A 24,527-nucleotide genomic window follows, 5' to 3' on the forward strand; every position below is an offset into this window, starting at 1 on the left:
CCCACCCCATCCCCACCGCCTACTTCCAAAAGCCGATTTTCTATGATCATTAAATAAGATAATGCCTATGAAAGAAAAGCTGCGAATGGTGGATACCACACGTCTTATTTGTGGTCATGTAGTACTACAGATACAGACATCTCAAAATGTAGGATGAGCAAAATTCAGTCTCGGGAAGCTTACTGGTACAAGGGACCCCGAAATAATTGTAAGCTCAACAAAGCAGTAAGATGAAAAGAATCGAGGTCTGAGTGGCAGGAGGGCTAACCCAGGAGAGGTCTGCAAAGGGGGGTCAAGGCATTTTTCCACAGAGGGGCTAGCCTGAGAAAAGAGAGAAAGAGCATGCTGATTCTGGCACTTCTGGGTGGTTGAAATGGTATGGGCATTTTGGCAGAAGAAATGAGGCACTTTTCCTGGTACATTAGAAAGCTTTGCTTGCTGTGCAAAGCCATTAGGTTAGACCCTGTGGGTACCCAGTGGATGTCTCACAATTTGAGACAGAAGCAGATGTTTGGAAATGTGTCTGTTAGGGTCACCTGTACAGTTTAAGGAGGCACCTGATGGGGGAGCTCAGTAAGGAGCCGTCCATCAGGAGACCATCCTGCTGGAAGAGAGGAATCAGAGGAACAATAAGGAAGAGTTGGAGGAGAGAAAGACACAGAGAAACAGGGCATGGGATCGAATTAAATAAAGTAGAAGCATCTATGTTGGACACGCATGACACCCTCTCTCCGCTGGAATGTTCCAGATTCATTCGTTTTCCGCTCATTTTTCCACAGGGAAGATGCTCATCTTTGTTTTGTACATGAGATTACTCAACCTACCTGTGAGTCTTGCAACGACTCCTCTAGAAGTCTCTGATGCCAAGAACGTTGCTGGGCACACCTCACGTTTTAGAGAATTTCCTTTCCCAGAATGTATGGTCTTCGAGGGCAGGGATCAGTCCTGACTGCTAGGTGTGATATTGTTAGCTCTTCATTGCAAACCTCGCTATAACAACATCCTATCAGTCCGATGCCTAGAGAAGCCAGAAGGTAGGGAGATGGAGAGAACAAAATGAAGAAGTCACCTCAGTGTGTACAGGCTTGGCATGAGAACAGTAATAGAAGACATTGGCTGAAGCTGGATATGGTGGCTCGTGCCTACAATCACGGGATCTGGAAGGCTGAGACAGGAAGATTGCCATGAGTTCACAGTTACATTGGACTACAGAGCAATACAGGGAGAATCCATTTTAAGTGTCAAACAAACAAGCAAACAAACAAAAAAAACCAAATTTTTTAAAAGAAAACAAAATGGAAAAAATAATGCTCGATCTAATTTAAGTCGGTCAGCAAACCTCTGTGGTGCTACTTCTCTATCTAGTTTATGGAAGATGAAAATGAAAGTTGGAGATTACTCAGATAGTGGGTGGCAAAACCAAGGTTTTAGTACTTATGTAGGGCAAAGCCCCGTATTGCTCTCCTGAATTCCATGGACAAATTCTGTCACGGAAGTCAGTAGAGTGCCTGACTCTCAGTTCTGCTCCTTACATCTGATGTCTCTCACTCACAGTTATTCCTCAACACATTTTATAGAAACAGAGCTAACATCTTCCTCCCTCTCTCCTCTTCTCCCACCCTAAGAATGCCGTGTAACCACAGTGTTTGTCTTGGGCAAACTCTCAATCACTACGACAAAATACCCAGGAGGCTCAATGTATAAGGAAGGTTTATCTTTGGTTTGTGGTTCGAAAGACTTCAGCTGGTCGTCAGTTGGGTCTGTTGCTTCTGGAACTGTAGGGAGGCAGAACATCATGGCGGGTGGGTATGGTGGAAGAGACCCTCTTACCTCATCACCAATGACCCAACTTTCTTCCACTCCACTGACGACTCTGCTTACTTTCGAGGGCACCAGTGGCCAAGCACCAACCCTGTAACCTATGAGCCTCAACACAGGTCCAAGTTGATGGCTAAATGGTCACACATGAGGCTCTTCACTCTAACAAACTGTTAGTTTGAGGAATTCCTGCAGTCTTTCACATGAGTGGCATCTGTCTTAAAATCCACCGTGTCTGTTTCTTCAGCTCCTCGCTGTGAGGGATTCTGTGGGTTAACTCATCTATCAACAGGCACTAGCAGTAAGACCAGAGACTTTAGAAACTCCAGCTCATTGAGAACAGGGAAAGGATGGTTGTATGACCTTAATGGCCCAGAGGAGGAAGGGCCCTTTGAGGAAGCCTCAACTCTGCATACTTCAGATATGAGGACTGCGGGAGTTGGCTCCCTCCCCTCTCCCAACCTGATACCATAAAGCTGGCTGCCTCAACCCTAGCAGGAATTTATTGCCCAGACAGTTTATCAGGATTCACTCCTTGTTTGACCTTTTAACACCCACCCCCACACACCCTAAAGCCCCTGAGTATGCAGATGAAGCATCTTCCAACATCCCTGCTCTGGCTACTGGTACATGACCACACAACCTTGCCCCAGAGACCTGGCTACCTCCTCACAGGAAATACCTCTTCCCTTCCCCAAATAAATGAACCAGTTCTCAAAGCTGTTTCTGCTCACTCATCATTGACCAAGGTCCTACATTGCATCCACCAGCATCCAAATGAGCTTCTATCCCCCCAGTCCACCTTAGTGTGCAATGGGCCCGGCTACCCCAAGGGAGACGTGGACATAGGTCAGCCAGTGTTCATTTATCTCCTTTTCTAGGTGATCTGGTCTACTACTGGCATTGAGAGAGACTTGATAACCATTTGATGCTCTAATTCCATATGTATATGTTTATCATTTCTAATTACACATACATATTTGAGCTCTAGAATAACAGAACTCTATTCTCTTTATCTTCTGTGGAATCAACTGAGCTTTTCTTTTAAAATATATTTAAATATACTATTGACACCAGTGTTTCCGACATAAACTTATAAGCACTTATAAAAGTATCCTTTATAATTTATTAATATCTCTTTCCTTAAGACTTTACTTATTATTGAGTGACCCGGCCAGACTTGCTAATAAGTGAATTCTTAAGGAAGTTAAGACCTTGGAGAGGACCTGAATTTGGTTCCCAGAACTCACAGGACAGCTCACCACCACCCGAAGGTATCTTCTGGCTTCTACAGGCCCTGCAGGCCCTGCAGGCATACAGTTCACATACACACATGCAGCCAAACACTCACATGCAAAAAATGAAAATAAATATTTAAGAATGTTCATACTATCACAAAGAAAACAGTTACCTATGGCCATGTAAACAAGTTTGTTTACCTTTATGTTTCAGGCAGACAACTGTAATATTTATCTATAGCTTCCATTGTAAACTATTTTTTACTTTATATCATTAGGTAAGGTTCTTTTCTTAAATGCTGGTTTTATGGTATATGGCATCTCTATTGTAAATATCGTTAATGCAGTCTATTATCAGTACAAACACTGGTTAATTTAAAATAAAAAAGAAAGGAGAGAAATCCCGAGGAACGCTTGCCCTCTGGTTAGAGTGCCTCTTCTTTTTGTGATATCCTTGTGCCTTGCACTTTGATTTTTCTTTTTCATTTCACCTCCAAAATTGCATTGAAAACATCTGCTAAGGACTTATTTAAACAGCTAGTTAATGCTTTATAAAGCTCAGAGGTGCGCCCATCTGTTCTGGGAGCGCTGTCTCCTCTCAAGAGCTATGTCATATTTTCTACCCCTTTGACAGCTGGGTTTTGCCTCAAAACTCTTAATTTCTCTTTATGCCTAGCAGTGGTACAGCACCTTGCTTCAAAGCTTCAAAACGGATGTTTTCCCATGTTGTTTTGCTCTGAGCGTAACGAAGAACAAGGAAGCCCCTTCCTCCCTCTCTGGTCTGACCTACATCTCATTCTGTTCTACGTGTTGCTTTTGTTATTTGAACCATCACTCCTGTGCATGTGTCTGTCTGTGTGTGTGTCTGTGTGTATGTGTGTCTGTGTGTGTATGTGTCTGTGTGTGTGTCTGTGTCTGTGTGTGTATGTGTATGTGTGTGTATGTCTCTGTGTGTGTTTGTGTCTGTGTGTGTGTGTGTGTGTCTGTGAGTATCTGTGTGTGTGTGTGTGTGTGTGTGTGTGTGTGTGTGTGTTTGTGGTGTATTCATAGAATAGAAGTGAGGACATAACTCAGATAGGTTTAACCTCCAGACTCTTGCTCTGTGGTCCAGTCTGATATTCGGTCTTAGTGCCAACCTCTTCAACTTAAATCTGGTCAATAGAGAACATTTCTAAGACCTTGATGGAGAAAGAAAGCTTGTCTCAATATCAACGCTGTCCTTGTAGATCACTTCAGCCCTCTGAATGACCAATCAGAACCAGCCTCTGTATTGCCTCACGAAGGGAAACCCATCCCTAGTCACTGAGAGAGCCCTGATGAGGCTCTTACCTCAGTGCAAGGTGACAAAGCTGTCCTTCCTCCACTGTTTTCTTGGGAAGGCCAAGAGCTGGACACAAATTGGCATATAAGCACGATGACACCAGTCTCTCACCCTTTCCTTATAAAACCCCTAGTACCATACTGGGACACGCCCCCTCCCCAGTGATCTCATTTAATTCTGGTTACTTCCAAAAGCTTGCACCACCAGACATCGCCAGAAGAATGGTGTGAACGTGGGCTTAAGCTTCTGACACATCCAAACCATAGCAGCGTCCCAACCGCCACCCACCCCGACCCTGCTCCCGGCTCTTGTCTTCCGTGGCCCATCCCCTCACGGTTTCACAATGAACAGGAGGGTACAGAATTACAGAAAAACTCTTCTGGTTTGTACCTAAACTGCACACATGGAGTCTGCCTCGGATTCTTTAGCCTGTCTGTTCCCAGGCACACTGGCTACTGTTGAACGAGGCAAAATGTGTTCTGTTTTGGCACAGTTATCCCTGTCTACAGTTGGTTGTGTTTTTTTTGATTTTTTGTTTTTATTTTTAAAAATAGTGACAGAAATCCAGTAGTGGTCATTTGTGTCTTGCCTTCATTACAGAAAATTTGGATGACGCCTCACAGCCACTGACTGTGCGGGAGCGGGAAGCCTCATTCACTCTGGGCAGGTCTATTTGTGTTCTGATACAAGAATCACTATTCTCCTAACCCTCCCTGCAGGTGTCACTTCCCATTCTCGTGTCTCTCCTGAGTCTCCTGCAGGCAGGCACACCCTCACTATCTGCTTTCTTTTGCCTCCTCACAGACAGGGGACACTGGAAGGGGTGGTCCTATAATCCACACTGACTTAACCTTTGGGGAATTTTTATTTGAGATTTAATTTGGAGATTTAAAATAAAGGTGTATCTGACACAGGTTTGTCTCAGAAAACAGTATTCTGTCCCCTAGTGTAGAATTCTTTCTGAAAATAGAGCCACTGTGTCTCAGAAACCAACCACAACTTCCTATGTGGTCTTCAACCAAGGAAAACACTGTCTACCCAGTGAGTCAAATACAAGACTGTGTGTGAAGATTCACACGCACCTGCATACACACACACAACACACACACATAGATACATAAACACTAATAAGCACACATACATATACACACATAACACATATATAGTGATACACATAACACATTTATACATGTACACATACACACAACACATGCATGTGCAAATATATAAACATAAACACATACGGATATATATATATACACATACATACATACAAACATGTATATGTATATATTATGCAACTACTATTAACAAATATTAATTTCCAAAGGCAAATCCAGGGAGGAGTGAGAGCATAGCTATCCTGCCCATCACAGAGAAGTGAAGGACATGTCCATGCACACAGACAAGGACCGTGTTTCTCTCTATAAGCCAGTGTCCCAGGAAAGCTCATGATAAGCAAGAACGGATAGTGGAGTGGGAGAGTGATTTTGACCGTTGTGTGCTCTGGGCTGGGAACATCCCTGCTTCTGAGGACCGGTGCTGTCTGAGGGCAGTTTGAGGCAGGAACGTCTTTGTAAGCCATTTCTTGATCTGCAAAGTGAGCCACAACCTCAGGCAAAGCCTGTGGAGAATGGAGCTGCTGTTGAGCCCAGTGTTTTCTGCAGACGCCCTGAGTGAGGTTAGGGTACAAGAGGGGATGTGCAGTGGCCATCCCGGGGAGCGGAGGGATGAAGGGCAGACCGGCCATCTGAAGGACGTCCAGAGGGACTTTCCCTCTGTTCCTCAGTTCCTTTCCGAAGCCTCAGGAAGAGCCGAGGGCTTCACTTTCCCCTCGGAGCAGACAGAGGTAGAGCAGAGGAAAGCCGGCTTTCTTATGTGGTCTGGGAAGGTGTCCAGACCCTGCTCTTAAAGTCATCATCAGTATAAAAGACAAGGGACAAAGCAAAGACTCGGACTCGTTGTGTGATAAGACTGTGTGGTGCATGGTTCCTTCTAACTTGGGGAATCCTTGAGGCTGTCCCTATGGGATCATGTAGACAGTCTCCTGTAAGAACAGGGTAATACGTATGAACTTTGAAAATGTGCCATTTCAGTGCTTCTGTTTAAAAGCTAAATGCTTTTCTGGTTTCATTTAATGCTGGCTTCACACAACAAAAGAGTGTATACAAAACTTCACGCTAAGAATTTAATTACTTTAAATTTGCTTAGAGTAACAAAGTTTTTATTTCTTGGTTTTCCCAAAACAGTTTTACTCTGTAACTCAGGCTGGCCTTGAACTCACTTTCTTCCTGTGTCTAAAAGCTAGGATTATAGACCTGGGCCAACCGTGCATGGCTTTATTCAGAACAACTTTAAACAGTAAAATCAAAAACAAATAATAACAAAGAGCACACTTAATTAGGGAAGACTGGGGAAGAGAAGGGACACAGTTGGTGACATGTTAATGGGACTTCCTCTGCCTTTGAAACAATGGACCCACATTTTCATTTTGTGCGGTGTCTCAAAAATCTACATAGCTATGGTGGGGTGCCTGGCTTCTCTCCCTCAAGACAGACAGAAGCCAAATGGGCACCCGGTGAAGGAGATGGATGTATTGTCCTCTAGAGACATTGAACAGTGCAGGGATGGAACTTGCATGGGCCAAGGAGCTCCCGGCAAATCGCAAGCTCTCCTCCCATTCTCTCAGCAGAGGCGTTCATCAGATGATGCCCTGGTTCACCCCAGGTTCTGGCTTTCCCATTGCTTCATTGTTTTACTTTATAAACAGCCAAGGACCTCAAGGATCAGAGGAAATCTTCCAATGCAAAGGGTCACCAGATAAACATCGAGTCCCCGGGGAAAGGGGACAATGTGAACAACTTATTTGACACCACCAAGCATTTGGGGATGTGGGGATGACTAAACTTGTTGCACAATTTTTGGGAAAGCGCTGTGGCTGGTGGTAGGAAATGACCAGTAACTCTTCAAAGGGGGACGAGAGCTGACCGAGGGTGAAGAGGAAGGAGATCATCAGGACGCATCCTGCCTGACCTCCGCAGAGCCCACATAGTGAGGGCGCTGAGCACTGGTTTATTTTAGAGTGCTGGAGACTAAACCCAGGACCTTATACATGCTGCTCAAGCACACTACCACTATTAAATACAAGTTTCATATAACTATATTTGGAAGCTGTGACTAGGACATGTAGAGACGGGGGAGAGGAACCAACTTTTCACTCAGCATAAGTAGAAGCCGGCAGGTATTTTCTAGCATCTGTAAATCAATGGCTACCCGTATTAAGCATATGACTGAAGAACAGAGAAGTAACTTTCAGAATAAACACATAGCTAGGTATGTGGTTCATACCTATGATCCTCACACTTAGGAGGCCGAGCGAGATGAGAATGGGATTAGCCTGGGCTACTTAATGATATCTAGGTCACCATGCTACCATAGGGTAGGTACATTGTGAGATTGTGTAAGTATTTGTGTGTGTGTGTGTGTGTGTGTGTGTGTGTGTGTGTGTGTGTGTGATTACTTCCTGGGTCAGGGCTTGAAGACAGGGTGACTGATGAACAAACCAGTGGAAGGAATCTCTTTTCACGTGTTGTTTGCATCCATCTGATCTTTTTCCTTTTTTTCTTGTCTTTTTTTCTTTCTTTCTTCCTTTCTTTCTTTTTTCTCTTTCTTTCTTTCTTCCTTTCTTTCTTTCTTTCTTTCTTTTTTTTTTGATAAGCATCTAGTAAAATAAAGACAAGACCAGGACAAGGAAATGGTGTCGGTTTCCCACTGAACTTCCTGGAAGGTTAAACACCCACACTTGGAAGTGTGGTATCGAAAAGGAACACATAGAGTCCTGGTGAGAACAGGCCGGTCCCTCATGGACAGTGGAAGCCTCACATGGCACTGCCTGAATCCAGGTCGGAAGTCACAGTGGACAGTATACATTCTCTACCCTTCCTGTTTCTGCCAGTCATGATCACCAGGTTCCAATACCCTGAGTGCCTGCCGTGCTTGGCTGAGGCTAGATCATGTGCTCATGAAACACTGCCAGCTTCATGAAACTCACTGGGGGGAAATGGCATTTAGGCCTCTCGACTGACTTTAGAGGTCACAGTCCATGACCGACCGCATTGCATCAAGGCCAGCTCTCTGTAGAGGCGTGTGGTAAAATGGCTCACTTCATGACTGAAAAACAAGAGAGAGAGCAGAAGAGACTGGGGTTCAGTATTCCCAACTGGGGGTAGTTACCAATTGCCCAAAGACCTTCCAAAAGGCCCTACCTTTTTTCGACATAATTCTAGGCCTTTATTACATGGAGCTTTTGGGGGCCGTTAGAGATCTGGTGGACAGCCCAAGTATTTATTTGGTTTAGCAATCGTTATTTCCCATTGGTTAACTTTTATTTTAGTGCTCTACGATGGTCAATAAGAAACTTGGAGTGCTGATGGATGTTTGATCTATTCCCTCAAGTTGGGGCATTGCGAAGAGTCAGGGTTAGGGAAGGGGAAGGACGTTATAGGGCAAGAAAGTCCACAGGCCTTGAAAACAACCCGAGGAATGGGCTGCCCTGATCTCGCAGTGGTTACCTATTCATACACATCCATATCATAAATGTATGTGTTGTGCAGATGCACACGGTCACATCTTGTTTGGGTACAACATTTCCAGGCTTCTAGTTCCTCTGCATTCTCTGAGCTTCCGGCTCTCTTACTCTGTAAGGTTTTCAATAAACACTTCTGAGAAGACTCTTCCACCTGGATACAAAGTCATTTGCATTTCCTCTCGTGTGAAGCCAACCGCAGGTATAGGACTGAGTAATTACAAACATCAGACGTGACTTTAGCAAGCGCGTGTCTTGTCTGAAAGCGGCATTGGCTGAGAACACGACTTTTAGGGTGGGGATAGCCAGCATGGGTGCTTGCTTGGAAAAAACCGGAACCCTGACAGGCTGCGGCTTGCTGAGTTTGATCAGCTTAAAACCGTGGGTTGATTCCTGCATTTAATGCAGCTGACGAAGAAGAAAAAGTCATTGACTCAGAGTTTGGGCTGGGGGCAGGTATGGCTTCATGCTGGGCCCAGAGGAGAAACGCATTTAAACAGGTGGCCGTGATATTTGGGAAAAGGCTGGATTGATTTTAAACTGCAGTTTCTTGTGAGGAACAGAATGTTGATACTAGCCGAGTCTGGCAGGCAGTTTAGTGGAGTATTCAGCCCTGCTAGAAGCAGGCTTCCCACAAGTCTGATGAGGTTTACTGCCATAATTGGGTATTTGACAGAAATATAGGAAGTGTTTATGCTCTGTGTTAGCCAAAAGTGGAGTTGTTTGTTTGTTTACAATGTCTCAGGGTGGCTGGCGTGATGGGTGGTGTGGTGGGAAGAAAGCCAGGAAGGTTCGAAATTACTTTGAAGGAAATAAGACATTTCTCACCTTTCAGTGATCTAACGGGGGGGGGGGGGGGGGGGTTGGAGCAATAGCTCAGTGGTTAGGGCCCCTTGTCGTTGGGATCGGATTTCAGATCTCAGCACTCGCAGGGAAGGAGGTCAGGCATCCCGTGTATACCTATGACCTCAGCGCTGAGGCAGGAAGACCTCTGTAGCCTATCGTCCAGCTTAACTGAGAAAGTGCATGTCCCAGATTAAGGGAGAGATCCTGCCTCAAGGGAATACTCAGGGATAATAGAGGAGGATGCCCAATCCCTCCTGGTTTCTATGCCTTTGTAGAGGCACATGCACCCCAATACACATTTACATCTGTACTCAAACATGCACACTGGATAGATAGATAGATAGATAGATAGATAGATAGATAGATAGATAGACAGACAGACAGATGATAGAGATAGATTGATGATAGACAGAGATAGATTGATGATAGGCAAATAGATAGATGATAGATTGATGATAGATGATAGGTAGGTGGATAGAGATAGAAAAGTAGATAATAGATGACAGATTAATGATAGATGATATATAGATAGATGGGTAGATGGGTAGACAGAGATAGAAATACAGATGATAGATAGATGATACATAGATAAACAGATGATAGATGATAGATAGATAGATGATAGATAGATAGATAGATAGATAGATAGATAGATAGATAGATAGATAGATTAAAATAGAAAATTTCTGGGAAGGAAATCACAGGTCCAAGAGTCTAATTGGCTCTTCTGCTGCTTGAACATCACCTAAACATGTTACATATGTGATCTCAGTTCTATTTCACAAGTCGATACAAAAAGGGTCTGCCCTTTCCCATGCAGGAGCCCTTTGTGCAACTACAGTGTGTTTTATAATCACCTGGGTTGACGGTCGGGTATCCCTGTTTCTTTCAACACCGATTCCTCACAGACATTGCAGCCCGTATCTGTCCTCTGAATTCATCTATTCATCAAATAGTCATCGTGCTCTCAGTGCCAAGTGACACATAAGACACTGTCCTTCTCTGGGACTAGTGGTCTCCAGACAAACTTAAGAATAGGCTGGGCTGCAAGAGGGAGGTATGTAGGCTTCTGAGAAAAGCATTTGGCTTTTCTTATGCAGACATTAGCAAAGCTATCTGGCAGCATTTGATGGGGAGAGGGTGAGGAGGGCTTCTTGTATTTCACAATTTTAAGAACTCTCATCTGTAGCTATATTTATGCATCCTATTTCATATCTGTTGATATTTATTTAAGACTTTATCTATGGCTAGCATAACTGTCATATTTGTCCCTTTATGGGTTTTTTTTTTCTGTTTTTAAAACAGCATTTGCATCCTCAAGTGTTTCTTCTACTTTTCAAACAGTATTTCCCTATTTTGGAAAACCCTTGAGATTCTTAGTTTTAATTCATTTTTACATCGAGAGAACTGTTTGAAATCTGTCCATTCAGTTGCTGTGTGGGTCACATTCTGTACGTTTTGATGAACGGGGTGTTGTGGTTGCTTAGTTATCAACAACGTGTAAAGATGTTAGCTTTGCCCCACAGTTCTCCAGCTGAGATCCTATCTGCGCGTTCATGTGAGGCTCCAATATTGTCCGTGTGCCCAGGGTCATTTTCTCTGCAGCATCCCTGACCTCTCCCTGGAGCATCCCTGACCTCTCCCTGCAGCATCCCTGACCTCTCCCTGCAGCATCCCTGACCTCTTCCTGGAGCATCCGTGGCCTCTCCCTGGAGCAGCCCTGACCTCTCCCTACAGCATCCCTGATCTCTCCCTGCAGCATCCATGACCTCTCCCTGGAGCATCCCTGACCTCTTCCTACAGCATTCCTGACCTCTCCCTGCAGCATCCCTGACCTCTCCCTGTGGCATTCCTGACCTCTCCCTGTGGCATCCCTGACCTCTCCCTACAGCATCCCTGACCTCTCCCTGGAGCATCCCTGACCTCTTCCTGGAGTATCCCTGACCTCTCCCTACAGTATCCCTGACCTCTCCCTGCAGCATCCCTGACCTCTCCCTGCAGCATCCCTGACCTCTTCCTGGAGTATCTATCTATCCCCTTGACCTGTGCAGTTGTTGTGAAAGGAGCAGTAGCATTTGCCTCTAATTAGAGCAGACGATAAGGGGATCTGGCAAATGGGTTTGTTGTTTTTCTTCGCTATGTTGCCAACATGAGAAATTTAAGGTCTGGAAAAGACCCTTGCCAGAGCAACCAGTTAAAACAAGAACAGGATTGCACTTAGATTTCGTCAGAAGATGATGAGGTTCCTTGTTAAGCAAGTGGGATGGGGCTGACTTGTGTAAGCTCATCCTCCCACTCATTCAGGGCATGCATGCGCACAGAGGAGCCCAGAAGGCTACAACTCAGGCAGACCACCAGCTGGGTGGCATTTCGGAAAAATGCCATAGCTCACCTTCTCTCCTCTCTTCTCTTCTCTCCTCTACCTTCTCCCTCCTCTCTTTTCCCCTTTCTCCCTCCTCCACTCCCTTTCCCATCTCTCTTCTTACCCTTCCCCCTCCTCTCTTTCCCCTTTCTCCCTCCTCCACTTCCCTTCCCATCTCTCCTTCCCCCTCCTCTCCCCTCCCCCTCCTCTTCTCCTCCACTCCCCTCCCCTTCTTTCCTCCTCCTCCCTTCCTCTCCCTCTTCTCTTCTTTCTTTTTAACTTTCATTTCTTTTTCTTCCCCAATGTCTTTCTCTTTCTTTTCTTTCTTTCTGACAGGGTCTCACCCTGAAGCCCAGGCTGTGTTCAAACTCATGGACCTTCTTCCTCTACCTTGGTTGTGTGCTGAGAGTATAGGTGTCCACCACTGCCCCCAGCTCCCTTTCTCTCTTAAAACCTCTCCATCCTGGTGATGGCAGGTGAGGGCACAAGCCTGGTGATCTGAGTTTGATCCCTGGACCCACCTGATGGGGAAGGAGATGTAACTCTCAAAAGTCATGTCCTGGCTGGTGCACATGCAGGGCACTGGCACAGACCCATGTCTAACCCACCCCAAGCCCCACATACAAACAAACGATTAAAAACATAGCCTTTCCCACCAATTTTCCCTCAAGATATGGTGGGTTTCTGTTTCATAATGTCTCCCCTATGGAAATTTATCCTCGAGAAAGGACCTAGAGCTTGGCATGTTGGGGCACACATGTAATTAGAGCATTTGGAAGTCGAGACAAGAGGATCAGGAGTTCAAGGTCTGCCTTACCTACATTGTGACTTCAAAGCCATCCTGGCCTACATGAGACCTTGTCTCAAAATATAATGGATAAAAAGATTTAAACTCCACAACCAGCGTGTAATGTCTCCTACATTCCACCAAGGCAGTTGTTTTAAAGAGTAGCATTTGAGCAACTGGTGTAGTGAGGACCACACTCCAGAGGCTGACAGGGCTCGCCTAGTACCATTTTTGGCTGAAGAGGATGTGCATCAGCAGAGCAGTGGTCCTGGAGCAGTAGTCACTTGTCTTTGCCCTCCCTCTGGGGACGAGCAGTAACGTCCAAAATCATTTTTGATTGTTCCAATTTGGGGTGTGGGTGCTACTGCTATCCAGGGACAGGAGGCTTGGGTGAGTCAAACGTTCTGTGGTGCCGAATCCCCACCAGTAAAGCGTTGGTCCAATGGTGAGGTCTTACCTTCAGTGTAATCTGGGGGGATGGCCTGCCCTGTGAGGTTCTGCTATTCCAGGAATCCAAGGTGATTCGAGAGAAAGAGCTAAGGACAATGACTGATCTCTGTGCCCTCAGCCAAAGTAAAAGGAGAGAGGCAGAAATATGTTTCCTAGCCGGACTAAGAGAGGAGGAATCAGCGATCATTAGCAGAAGTAGCGCGTGCGCGCGAGCGCGCGTGCGCGCGTGCGTGCGTGCGTCCATCTTAGTTTGTAAGATGTGGTCTCTCATTGGGACCTGGGACTCTCACATTAGGTTAGACTACCTTGCCAGCTCCCACGAATCTGTCTCCCCTCCTCAGTGTGGGATTGCAAACCCGTGGGACAGTGCCTGGCATTTTATATTGGGGTCCACACTTGCAAGGCAAGCACCCCACTGACCGTCTCAGCTTGCCAGTTCCCGTTGAGGCACTTCGATTTTCCGCCTATAAATCTTACCGTATTTCTTTTTCCTTCCTAACCTACAGCACCGATTGTTGAAGGGATTAAATAAGGTAATACTATGTGAGAGTTCGCGGTCCTGGCGCGGAGTCGTCCTGCACTGGGCTTTAGTCGGCTGCCTACGAAGATGAACCCTGCCTGTGTGAACGGGGCCATCGGAATTGTTTTCAACGGCACAGAAGTACTGACCGGGCTCCCGGGGTAATGAGCTGAGTTCACTGGCTTGAATTTGGAGAGTGAACACATACCCTTTGTGTCTGGGAGGTATGCTTGTGACTTCCTTTGTCTCTCCCGGCTTTGAGGGGAGAAGTAAATTTGGCATGGTCTGTTGTGTTTGCCTCCCCCACAGTTTTTTTTTTCCCCCTCAAGTGCAGAAGCCTTTGTAAGATTGCCTTGTTAAAAACAAGCACCATCTTCATGCCTGCTGAAACCCAAGTCTCCTGCCGAGGAGAGGTGATGAACATGGGGGTGGGGTGGGGGCGCGGTGATACCCAGGGCGCAGACAGCCGCCCACAGCCCACGCAGGTACACTGGCCTGGCTGGGCCCACAGTGAGGGAGGCCTTTTGTAAAGAGCCTTTTCTATTGTGCCCAGCACCTCCCCCAACCCTGCCCCAGCCGTGAGAAGAGGAGAGTTGTCAATGAGACAGGCCAATTTTACCCTTTCCACACAATAGTACATTACAGACTTTTCTAAGACAGGGCCATTCAGAGCGAATCACCAAATGGGGATGAAAGGTTTTGATTTGCAAAGGCGCCTAAGCAGCTCTCTTTTTTTTTTTCTGTGTTGGAGAAGGCAGGGGAGGAACCTACCCCCCATTCTTTTTTGGGGGGTCCAGGTGTGCTGGCAAGTTCTGCCTGCGGGAGCTGGGTAAACGCACCCAGCATCCATGCTGCCTACAGAGACTGTCTCACTAAGGGTTCCAGGGCAGTAGGTCCTGAATACCTGATATGAGGTGGGGAGAAATGGGAAGGTGCTGGTGGCAGCCGAGCTAGAGAAACAGTAAGTCAGAAATTGTAACATTAACAGCAACTGAAACGCATGCAAAGAAATGTGTGCAGAGCTGGGAGGCAGCTCAGTAGGCATGCACAAGGCCTTGGGTTTGAAGCCCTGGCTGGGCACAAACCTGGTTTAAGGAAGGTTGCTTTTGCCTGTAATCCCAGGATTCAGGAGGTGGGAGTTGGAGAACCAGGAGTCCAAGGTCAACTTGGATTGGAAGAGGCACTATTTAATTCATAAAACAAACAAAACCCCACAAGTTCTCAAGTGATTCTTTCTCAAAATCACAAATTATCAAGAAAAACGAGGAATGTCTGGGAGAGACAAGGATTAGAAGGCTTAAAGGAACTTTCTTAGGCTAGTCTAATGCCTTCATTCTATAGATGATCAAAAGGTCTATGTGATTTACACACCGGTGTGTATCACACACACACACACACACACACACACACATGCACGCACGCACGCACACACCCGTGCACAACGATCTGTCCGGATGGGAATATATCCTTTTTAAAATATAAACTGTCATCCTATTGGGAAGGATGGTTTATTCTTATAATATGAAATCTGAAATTTGAAGACATATATAATTTTACTTCTAGGAAATTTGAGTAACAAAGGAGAAGGAATAACATAATATCTTAGGGTCATCGAGGGGAAATGATACACAGCTCAAGGCACAATCCCCAGAGGGCAAGGGAACAGGTTTGATGCTACTTGGAGTGTTTGTGGACCCCAAGCCGGGGTTGGGGTGGGGGCAAATTATGTATATTTCTCTCTACAAAAGGAATCCCTCACTCCACCCACCTCTACCACTGACTTTCCATTTTTGCTGCGCCTTGCTCTTACTGACCTGAAAGACTGGAACAGAGCCAGGGGGCTGAGAGGTTGGTATTTCTTTTTTCACGATCTTATTTCTAAGAAGTAGAAAAAGCAAATGTGCTTACACACAGCCTCAGGTTGCATTAGTAAACACATCCGGTTTAGGTTGAGGGAGATGTAAAATGGGTTCATACACTGGGAATGTCATTTCTGTTTCCATCGCTGGGCCAATGACCATCGTGCCTTCAAAAGTTAGAGCTGTCCTGGTAGTGAACGTCTTTCTCCGTCTAACAACGCAGAATCTTTATGAAAGAGAAGAGGAAACAGAAGCTGGGAAAAAGAAACCTTAGGAGAGTTACTGAAGAAAAGCCCTGGGACTTAAGGTCAGGGTGTCTCTGACCGCCTGTGTCCTTACACAGTAACACTGGATGTATCTGAGCGTTGCTTATATGAGGCATAGTCATCAGTGTAATGTGCTCGTGAGCTGGGACGCACTGATTATTCTCTTTTATAGCTGAAGAGACAAGGGAAGCCAAGCTCCCTGAAGCAGCTCTCTCTGCTAGCCTGAGGAACCGCCATCATTTGAGCCATGTCTAACAAGAGAGCTACTGTTTAAATGTCAAGAAATGTAATGCTTTATGCTGTGCTGGTGTTAGGATTTAGAAAGACTTTCCAAGAACTTGCATCAGAAAACTGCATTACCTATGTGTGATCGGGCCAGTGGCAAGTGTCACTGTTATCAGGATATAGTGGGATTTATTGCATGTAATTAGGATATAATTGGGTTAGCATTGAAGTGTTTCAGTATAGAGTTCTGAAAATTCATTCTCTCTCTCTCTCTCTCTCTCTCTCTCTCTCTCTCGGCAGTTTTATATTCAGGACTAGGTCATTTTCTTGATTGACACTGTTGTGTTCTGCAAAGACAGAAGAGGTTGGGTAGAGGAGCACACTTCATTTCCCTCTGACTTGCTCTCCCTCCTGGGTATCCCACCTCTAGCTCCTCCATTTAAACACCTCCACTGCTGTGTACTGTGGAGGCCATATTTCTTTGTCACATCTGGATGGGGAGGCCTTCAGGCCTTAACTTAAAATATGTATTTCCAAAGCCCTACCCCTAGGTGAAGAGCTACAGAGATGAATGGCTGCTGAGGGAAGGAGATTCAGTCTAGGGATAAGGCCCCTAAGAGATTATCCAACCCCATAGTGGTCAGTTTTGGAGGAAAATGTCATCCAAAGTTCACGTGGTCAAAGACGCCAACTATGACTTGTGACTTTTAGAAATGGGCTTTCAAGTTATCAAGTGTTGTTTGGAAATTAACACAGTAGTCAAGCCCTCATTTTAAAATTAAGTTTACACACACACACACACACACACACACACACACACCAATAATTGAAGACAGGGTCATGAATTTGAGAGGGAATTGGGAGGGTGTGGGAGGAGTTGGAGGGTGATAGGGAGTGGTATAAATACAGTACTAGTAAATGAAATTTTTTTAAAAAATTAAATTAAAAATTTTATAAATGTTAAATGGGGTGTAATGGTTCCCAGTATAATCCCAGGACTCAGGAAGTTGAAGCAGAAGAATCCCAAGTTTGAGGCCAATCTGGGCAACATAGGATGACTCTGTGTGGAAAACAAGCAAACGTTAAGCTGGACAGCAAAGCTTAAAACTCAGTATGAAACTGAGAGCTTGACTCTTCTGTTAGTTTCCAAACAACACTGGATAACCTGAAGGCTTGTGTCTAAAAGTCCCAAGTCATAGTTGGCGTCTTAGACCACGTGAAGTTAGGGCGATATTTTCTTTCCTCCAAAGAGGCAGTAGCTTGTTTTTTTGGAGAGTTAAGACAGGAGCCACTGTGAGCTCTGATCTGTTTTGGAAAATGTGAACAAAATCATGTTTACCTGGGAAGTGTTTTCAAATGTCCATTCCTCGCCTTGGCCTCCTTCAGAGTGGAAAAAGAAAGGTGCCTTTGGTGACTTGACTGGTCAGTACGTGGTCTAAAGCTGCTTTGGCAACGATGGCCCGGAGTGCTGGGACCCACCAGTCAAGCCTGACACTGGGACAACTGACACTGGGTACTTTTGTCTTTTCTCCCCCCTGCCCTCCCTCCTCCCATTCCTTACCATCTTTCTCCTGTCTTCTTTATTTTGGAGATCATTGGCTTCAGAACTGTGTCAGTAGCTGTTTACTTTTGCGTGCGTCTGGGTTCGTGGAGATCCTGAAATTAAATTAATTTTAAATGGGCTTTAATTGCTAATGCTCTGGGCCATTGCCTTCAGCAAAGTCAACATCACAATCAGGGTTACCTTAGTTTGTCTCGCAGAGGAGCACGTGCTCGTTCAGTAAACAGTAAACAGCCGAGTTCTCCAACTTAAAAAAAAAACAAAAAAACAAACCAAATAACATCGAACCACAGCTATATCTGACAGCCTGGCTGTTATTTCTCTCTCTCAAAAAAAAAAAAAACCAGCCACTCTTGACTTAAGAAGGATTTTGAGTGTGCATAAAAAGATAATTGTTCGTCCTCGGAGTCTTGCTGTTTTTCCAAGGCAGAGAGAGGGACCTACTGTAATGTTATGCTATGTAAATGGTAAAGCGAAGCTTGAATCCTGACCCCAAGGCTGGCAGTCGGTTCTTAGCTCGGCATCGAGTGCTCTGCATGTGACCACAGAAATTGGCTTAGTTCTCAACACAGTGTCCCTTGTAAATTAAGGGCAATCAACTCCTGGTTCAAAAGTGAAGGGATAATGAGATAATGTTCAAAATGGCTTTTAAGTTTCTACCTATGGAGGTTGAAGGTGAGAAGGGAACAGGATGTCTGTGCTCCCCACTCCAGGGAGGAGGGGATAGCTGCCCGCCCCCGCCCGCGTCCCCAGCGGAATGTTCTATTCAATCAGAGGCCATCACTTGAGTGCTTTGATAATAATAAGCTCAGATTGACTGTAGATAAAAGCGAGGAAGGTTGATTAAGTCATTTAGTCCCCTGACAGTTTTGCAAGCCAGACAATTCTCCTTAGCATCCATCTTAAACAGGGCAATACGCAGCCTGGTCAGATAACGAAAAAAAAAAAGCCTTTCTTCCGCATATTCTAGGATCCTGACTTTTGACAAATCAGCACTAAATTTCCTTTGTCTCACGATACATGGTTGCTGGAGGCAGTCCACACGCAGGTGGTCTTCCTCAGTTTCTCCTCCCAGATGCAAAGTGCCCACACCGAACTCTAACTGCCCGTGGTCACAAACGGGTTAATCCCTTAATCAATTAAATTTATCACTCACTGTGGTAAGTGTAGGGATCCCCTAGGCGGAATATTAAATCTATGCCCCACGTTACGTCCTCCCGGTGTCCAGACGTTCGTGTGGGCAACCATGCGTGTGGAGGGCGCTGTTCAATGGAAAACAAATGGAAATTTGGAGCAAGAACAGCAACTATCAGTTCCTGGGGGTAAAAGTCAGGAATAGAAAAGTAGTATTTCTCCTTCTTCCTTTGTGAAATTCACCCCGGGTTCATGTGTAAGGCGGTTTCCAATTGTGTTCACCACCGACCCCCAGCACACACACATATGCTACATTAATGTGCAAATATGCATAAAATCGCAAGAACGTTACTTATTAATTAATCAATTTGTTACACGCGTCTAATGCTTTCCAGTTTCTTGGGGGGGGGGTGGTGGTAAACTGACTCTTCTTTTCTGTATTTGCTTATTTTCCTCAAAAAGTGTTTTGTTTTGTTTTTTTTAAATTTGCCTGTTTATAACTGTTTTATCTTCGAGCTGCGTTCGTGCCTCTCATTGGTCCACGGCTTACTTGTCTGGTTCACATGGCAAGCAGAAAAATATGAACGTGGGTGATATCTAAGGACACCCCCAGAGTTCAGATTCCATGGCTGTGGGCCAACCGTGCCACAGGTGACACATATATGCACTCAGACGCTTACGCGAGCCTTTAGCTTCGACGGTGCTGTGGCTGGAATGTATAGTCAGAAATCACCTTTCTTTCGGCTCTTCCTTGAAAACAGACTGCACACAATGCCTTTCAGGAGTTGGCCATTACTGGGGACTTTTCCTAAAAAGGTAAAGAGGTTGTGTAGACATAAAGTAGTAAGAAAGAGAAAAACTACTCGGGAGAGGAAAACACGGCAGAGGGACAGAGAGAACGAGGAAGGCTACTCTTTCAAACCCGATGGGCTCACTCCCAAACTTGTACTTACCGGTGCCGTATGTCATTGTGGTCCCTGTCCACTCTTAGAGGACTTGGCTTAAAACTGTATTTTCTTGTTTTGAATAAATACAGATCTCTGTTTGTTAAAACAACAACAAGAACAACAAAAACAAACAAACAAACCAAATGAAACAATGACTGGTACTTTGCTTCCTCAAGTGACCAGGAACCCCAGAATGGCCACGGGGAACCCTAGAATGGAGACCCTGCAAAGAGAGTGAAGGGGTTCTTCACGGTCGCAGCACACAGGGCTGTCTGGACCTAAATGTAGGAGCACCAAGTCTTGGGATTTGAGAGCTGAAGGGGCCACAGGTTCTCCATTAGTTTCTTTACCCAGCCTTAGGCAATTGTAAGCACGGGGAGAACATTTTTGCCCACATCTTGTCACTGCTGTGCTCCTTCCTCACTGTGGCTGTGCTGCTCTTAAGAAAACAAAACCAGGAAAATCAACCAGAAACGTAACTTCTGAGATTGTCCAGGCTTTTCTGGAACATTCACCAGCCAAAGCCCTGACCCAGACTGTGCTTACTCCATGGTTGGCGTAGCAGGCTCTACATATACAAGGTGACCCACAAGAACCTTATGCTACTACAACACTCAAGTGAGGCACCAGGGCATGCTGGGAAGAGAGCAGAGAGTAAGGAGGGTGGATGACATGACATCAAAGACTCCCGGCTGCCAAACAGCAAGAGGAAGCGGCATAAGAGGAGACAGGTAGTCATGGAAACAGGAGTATCAGCTCAGGGCAGTCTTAAGATATAAAAGCGTTTTGAGAAAACAGATATAGGCGGTATCTCATGGATGCTGTGTTAGCCACAGTACCTAGAGCAAGAGCAAATTTTACAGATGTGTATTTTTATATCCACCCTATCCCCCACTTACTCAGTCATCTATTATCTCACTGGTCCTACAAACATTCATGTTTAAGTAACTAGATAAATAAACTTAAAATAAATCTACAAATTCATCTCATGCCAGGGTGAATTCTAGGGTAGGAAGTACATTAAGGAGGCAGAAAGATTAGTGTGTCTTGGGGCAGGGGAAACATGAGAAAACTAGGTGGGATGTTTACATGAAGAGCAGGTTGAAGTGGGACAGAAGGTATTTACAGTGGAGATAATGACAGAGATTATGGCTTTGTTAGTAGTGACCGTGAATAGGGTCAGGGGTGATGATTGACAGGGAGATGATAATGGAGATGATCAATGGTGGTGAGAATGACGATAACGATGAGGATGACTTCGGTGTTGATAATGATGATTAAGGATGGTGACGGTGGTGGTGGTGATCGTGAAGGCTTGAAGAGGTGTCAAAGTCAATTATAAGGAGGGGATGATCAATTGTTGAAGCCCAAGAGAGATATCAAACTGTGATAAGAACAGGAGAGTGTTCTTTGCATTATTAGACTTGATCAGGTCAAGGGTGGTTGCGATGTCGTGTTTGGAAAGGACATTGCCTTCAGTGGGTTAAGGAGGAGAAAATGGGAGAAGGCTGCAGGGAAGACGTTTTGAAAGAGTTTGCCAATGAAGAAAAGTGGTAGATAGGTAAAGACTACAAAGGAAATGGTGTAAAACTAAGGTTTGTTTGTTTGCTCTGATTTCTCTTAGAAACCACTTTGCCTGTCTGTCTGTCTGTCTGTCTGTCTGTCTATCATCTATCTATTTATCTATCTATTTTTTAAACTTGAGACTATTGCCGACTTGGGCTTCCTTGTGCTGACTAGGGAGGGGGCTGTCCTGTGAGTGGAGGGCAGGCAGCAGCTGACCTGGACTAGACCTTTATAAGCCATGTCTGGGTGTTGCAGTCACACACAGCTCTAGCTAGATGGCTTCTGGAGGCAAATTTGTCCCTGCTTGGGGATGATTGCTCTCTGACAGACCCTGTGTATGTTTTCAGTGATGGAGAAAGAACTGCTGAAGAGGGAGGGAGGAAGGAAGGACTATAGTCTAAGACCCTCCCTCCAGTCCCAAATTCAACGTGTTTCCCTGGGAGGAAGAAAAGATAGAACTAGGAGAGTTAATAAATGCTTTGTTTTATGAGTTGAAGAACAAATGTTGTCATTCTAAATTAAAAAGGGGCATTCAAGCTGAAAATTAAAAGAATAAGATATATTTGTTGTAACAGTTTAGAAGTCAGCATGCAAACTTTCAAGGAAATGAAGTATTTTTTTTTTAAGGGAGAGAAATCATTAGTTGAATTAGGTGAATTAAAACAAGCAAGCAGTCTGAGTTGGTGAGTAGGTCTGGCGGTCTAAAACTTGTCCCTTGATGTAGGATGATCTTGTTTTGAAGGCAGACTTTTTTTTTACGTGTTTTACTTTTTATTAAAAATACTTTCTCATGGGTATGAGTTTAAATAATTCATCTCACTCCCATCATCAGGTGACATTAGCATCATACTTGCGCAGGATGAGCCTTCTGGAGTCGTAGTTGGCCTTTGGACAAATAGTACATGGTAAAAACAACTTAGCAGCCGGCTTCTCTGGACAGAATGTACTTGTAAGCTCTAGGAGGGCAGGCTGGGTTCTGGGTTAGGTATACCAAATTCAGAAACTGGGGAATGTTTAACAGCATTTCAGACCTGAGGGAGATTACTATGATTGTTTTCATAAACATCATGTAATTTTCCAAGTTGCCATTTCAAGGGTGATACAGTGAAAAATCCACAAAAGTACCCTGGCAAGGCAGCTCCTGCCTATAGTCTCAGAATTCAGGAGGCTGAGGCAGGAATCTTGCAATGAATTCAAGATCCAACCAGTCAATATAATGAATTCCACTGTAGTATTTGCTGTAAACGTATTGTGTGTGGGGAACGATGACATTTTCAAGGCCTCCTTATAGCTCGGTGAGCCACATATGCACAGCTTTACATGAATTTATCCTGAAAGACTCACAAGTGTAGAATTATTTTATGCACAAAGCTTATCTTTGGATATTCTTCTGCAAATGACTTTTTACCAGTTTCTGATATGACTTCAACTCTTTCGAGTATCAAACACACAAACTGAAATGTACTCAGGGTACATCTGGGTAGTCTCCGCCTGGCCATGGAATGGACTTGATTCTGGCCAAGACGCTTTCATAATGGCTTCTTGGGCCTCAAACCGGTTGTTAACAAGTACTTCTCTTTGAGACTTGAAACAAAGAATGGGTGGGTCTGGGATATGGCTTAGTCACTTAAGTACTTCCTGATCAAGCATGAGGATTTGAGTGTATCCCTAAGTACCCATGGAAAAAGCCGGGTGGAAGTGTTGGCCTGCGATCTCTGTACCAGGGAGGCCAGGACAGCAGGACCCCTGGAAGTCTAGGGTCAGTGACAGGACCCAGTCTCAAAAAATAAGGTAGTGAGAGATTGAAGAAGACACCGGACACTGACCTCTAGTGAATGCACACATGTGCATGGACATTCTTGTGCACGTGTGTGCATGCACACACACACACACACACACACACACACACACACACACATACACACAAAGAAGGGAATGAGTTTGGTCTGCAGATGAGAAGACAGTCAAGACTGCTTTAAATTAAGAACGTTTTATAAAGCTGGAGGGATGGCTCAGCGGTTAAGAGCACTGACTGCTCTCCCAGAGGTCCTGAGTTCAATTCCCAGCCACCACATGGTGGCCCACAACCATCTGTAATGGGACCTCTCTTCCGGTGTGTCTGAAGATGGTGACAGTGTACTCACATATATAAAATAAAACTTAAAAAAAAAGAAAGTTTGTTACGTTGCAAATTTGTTTGCCTTTGTGACACCTGAAAGAAAGCCCTTTGATCACGAATGCCTTATTAATGATATTTATATTATAAGGACCCTCCCTTTCTTTGTGTGACACACTCTAAGCTATTTCTTTCCTTCACTCTCATACTGGCTCTTGCTATGTAGCCACATTTTTCATGTATATTTCCTATTTCAAAGATTCAGCTACTACGAGCTTGCTTTTTCTTTGATTCCTAAGAGCCCAAACATCCCACCAGAACCTGCCTATTCTATTTAGCTTCCAAGAAAAGCACTGCTTCAGGATTATCCTCACCTGTCCCAGACCTGTAAAAAAGGATGCATAGAAGTGATTTAAAACAAGACTCCATGTGTAGATAGAAGCTTCAGTGTATCCAGCACAAACCTTTCTCCACTCTCCGTCAACCGAACAAGGAATTGGCCCCAAGGAGCCTGTGGAAAATACTTTTCCAAGGCACAGGTGGGTGGGCCAGCAAAGGAGATGGGAGCGCAACCTTGGCTGTGGGGTGGTCAGGCAGAGGCCCAGCCCCCTCTGCCGACTCCCGTGGCCATGGGTACCACTCTTTCTCCACACAAAGACAATTTGCTTTTCATGTAGTAATGAAGAACAATGTTTAACAGACAAAGGAGCTTCTAGCTTACTATTGTGCTGTCTTTGACTGGCGCTAGATGCTGGGAAAATGGTAATTGACAGTGTGAATGCTTCTTTTTCCCTGCCTTACGGGTTATGGCTGAGCCCGTACATTGTACATTGCAGATGGGACAATAGTAAGCAGTGTGAGAACGAGCCAAGAGTGAATTACGACCTGTTTTTTTTTTTTTTTTTTTTTTCTTCTTCTTCTCCTGC

The 24,527-nt window shown here is 45.0% G+C and overlaps 1 long non-coding RNA gene across 1 annotated transcript; it reads left to right on the forward strand.

The window, feature by feature from the left end:
• Positions 1–13,632: 13,632 nt before the first annotated feature.
• On the forward strand, positions 13,633–14,218 carry LOC120097866 (uncharacterized). The gene is made up of 2 exons (XR_005495701.2): positions 13,633–13,702; positions 13,914–14,218. It is a non-coding gene; the product is annotated as an uncharacterized LOC120097866 (long non-coding RNA).
• The last annotated feature ends 10,309 nt before the right edge of the window (positions 14,219–24,527 follow it).

This window comes from Rattus norvegicus, chromosome 17 (genome assembly GCF_036323735.1).
Source record: "Rattus norvegicus strain BN/NHsdMcwi chromosome 17, GRCr8, whole genome shotgun sequence".
Taxonomy (NCBI): Eukaryota; Metazoa; Chordata; class Mammalia; order Rodentia; family Muridae; genus Rattus; species Rattus norvegicus.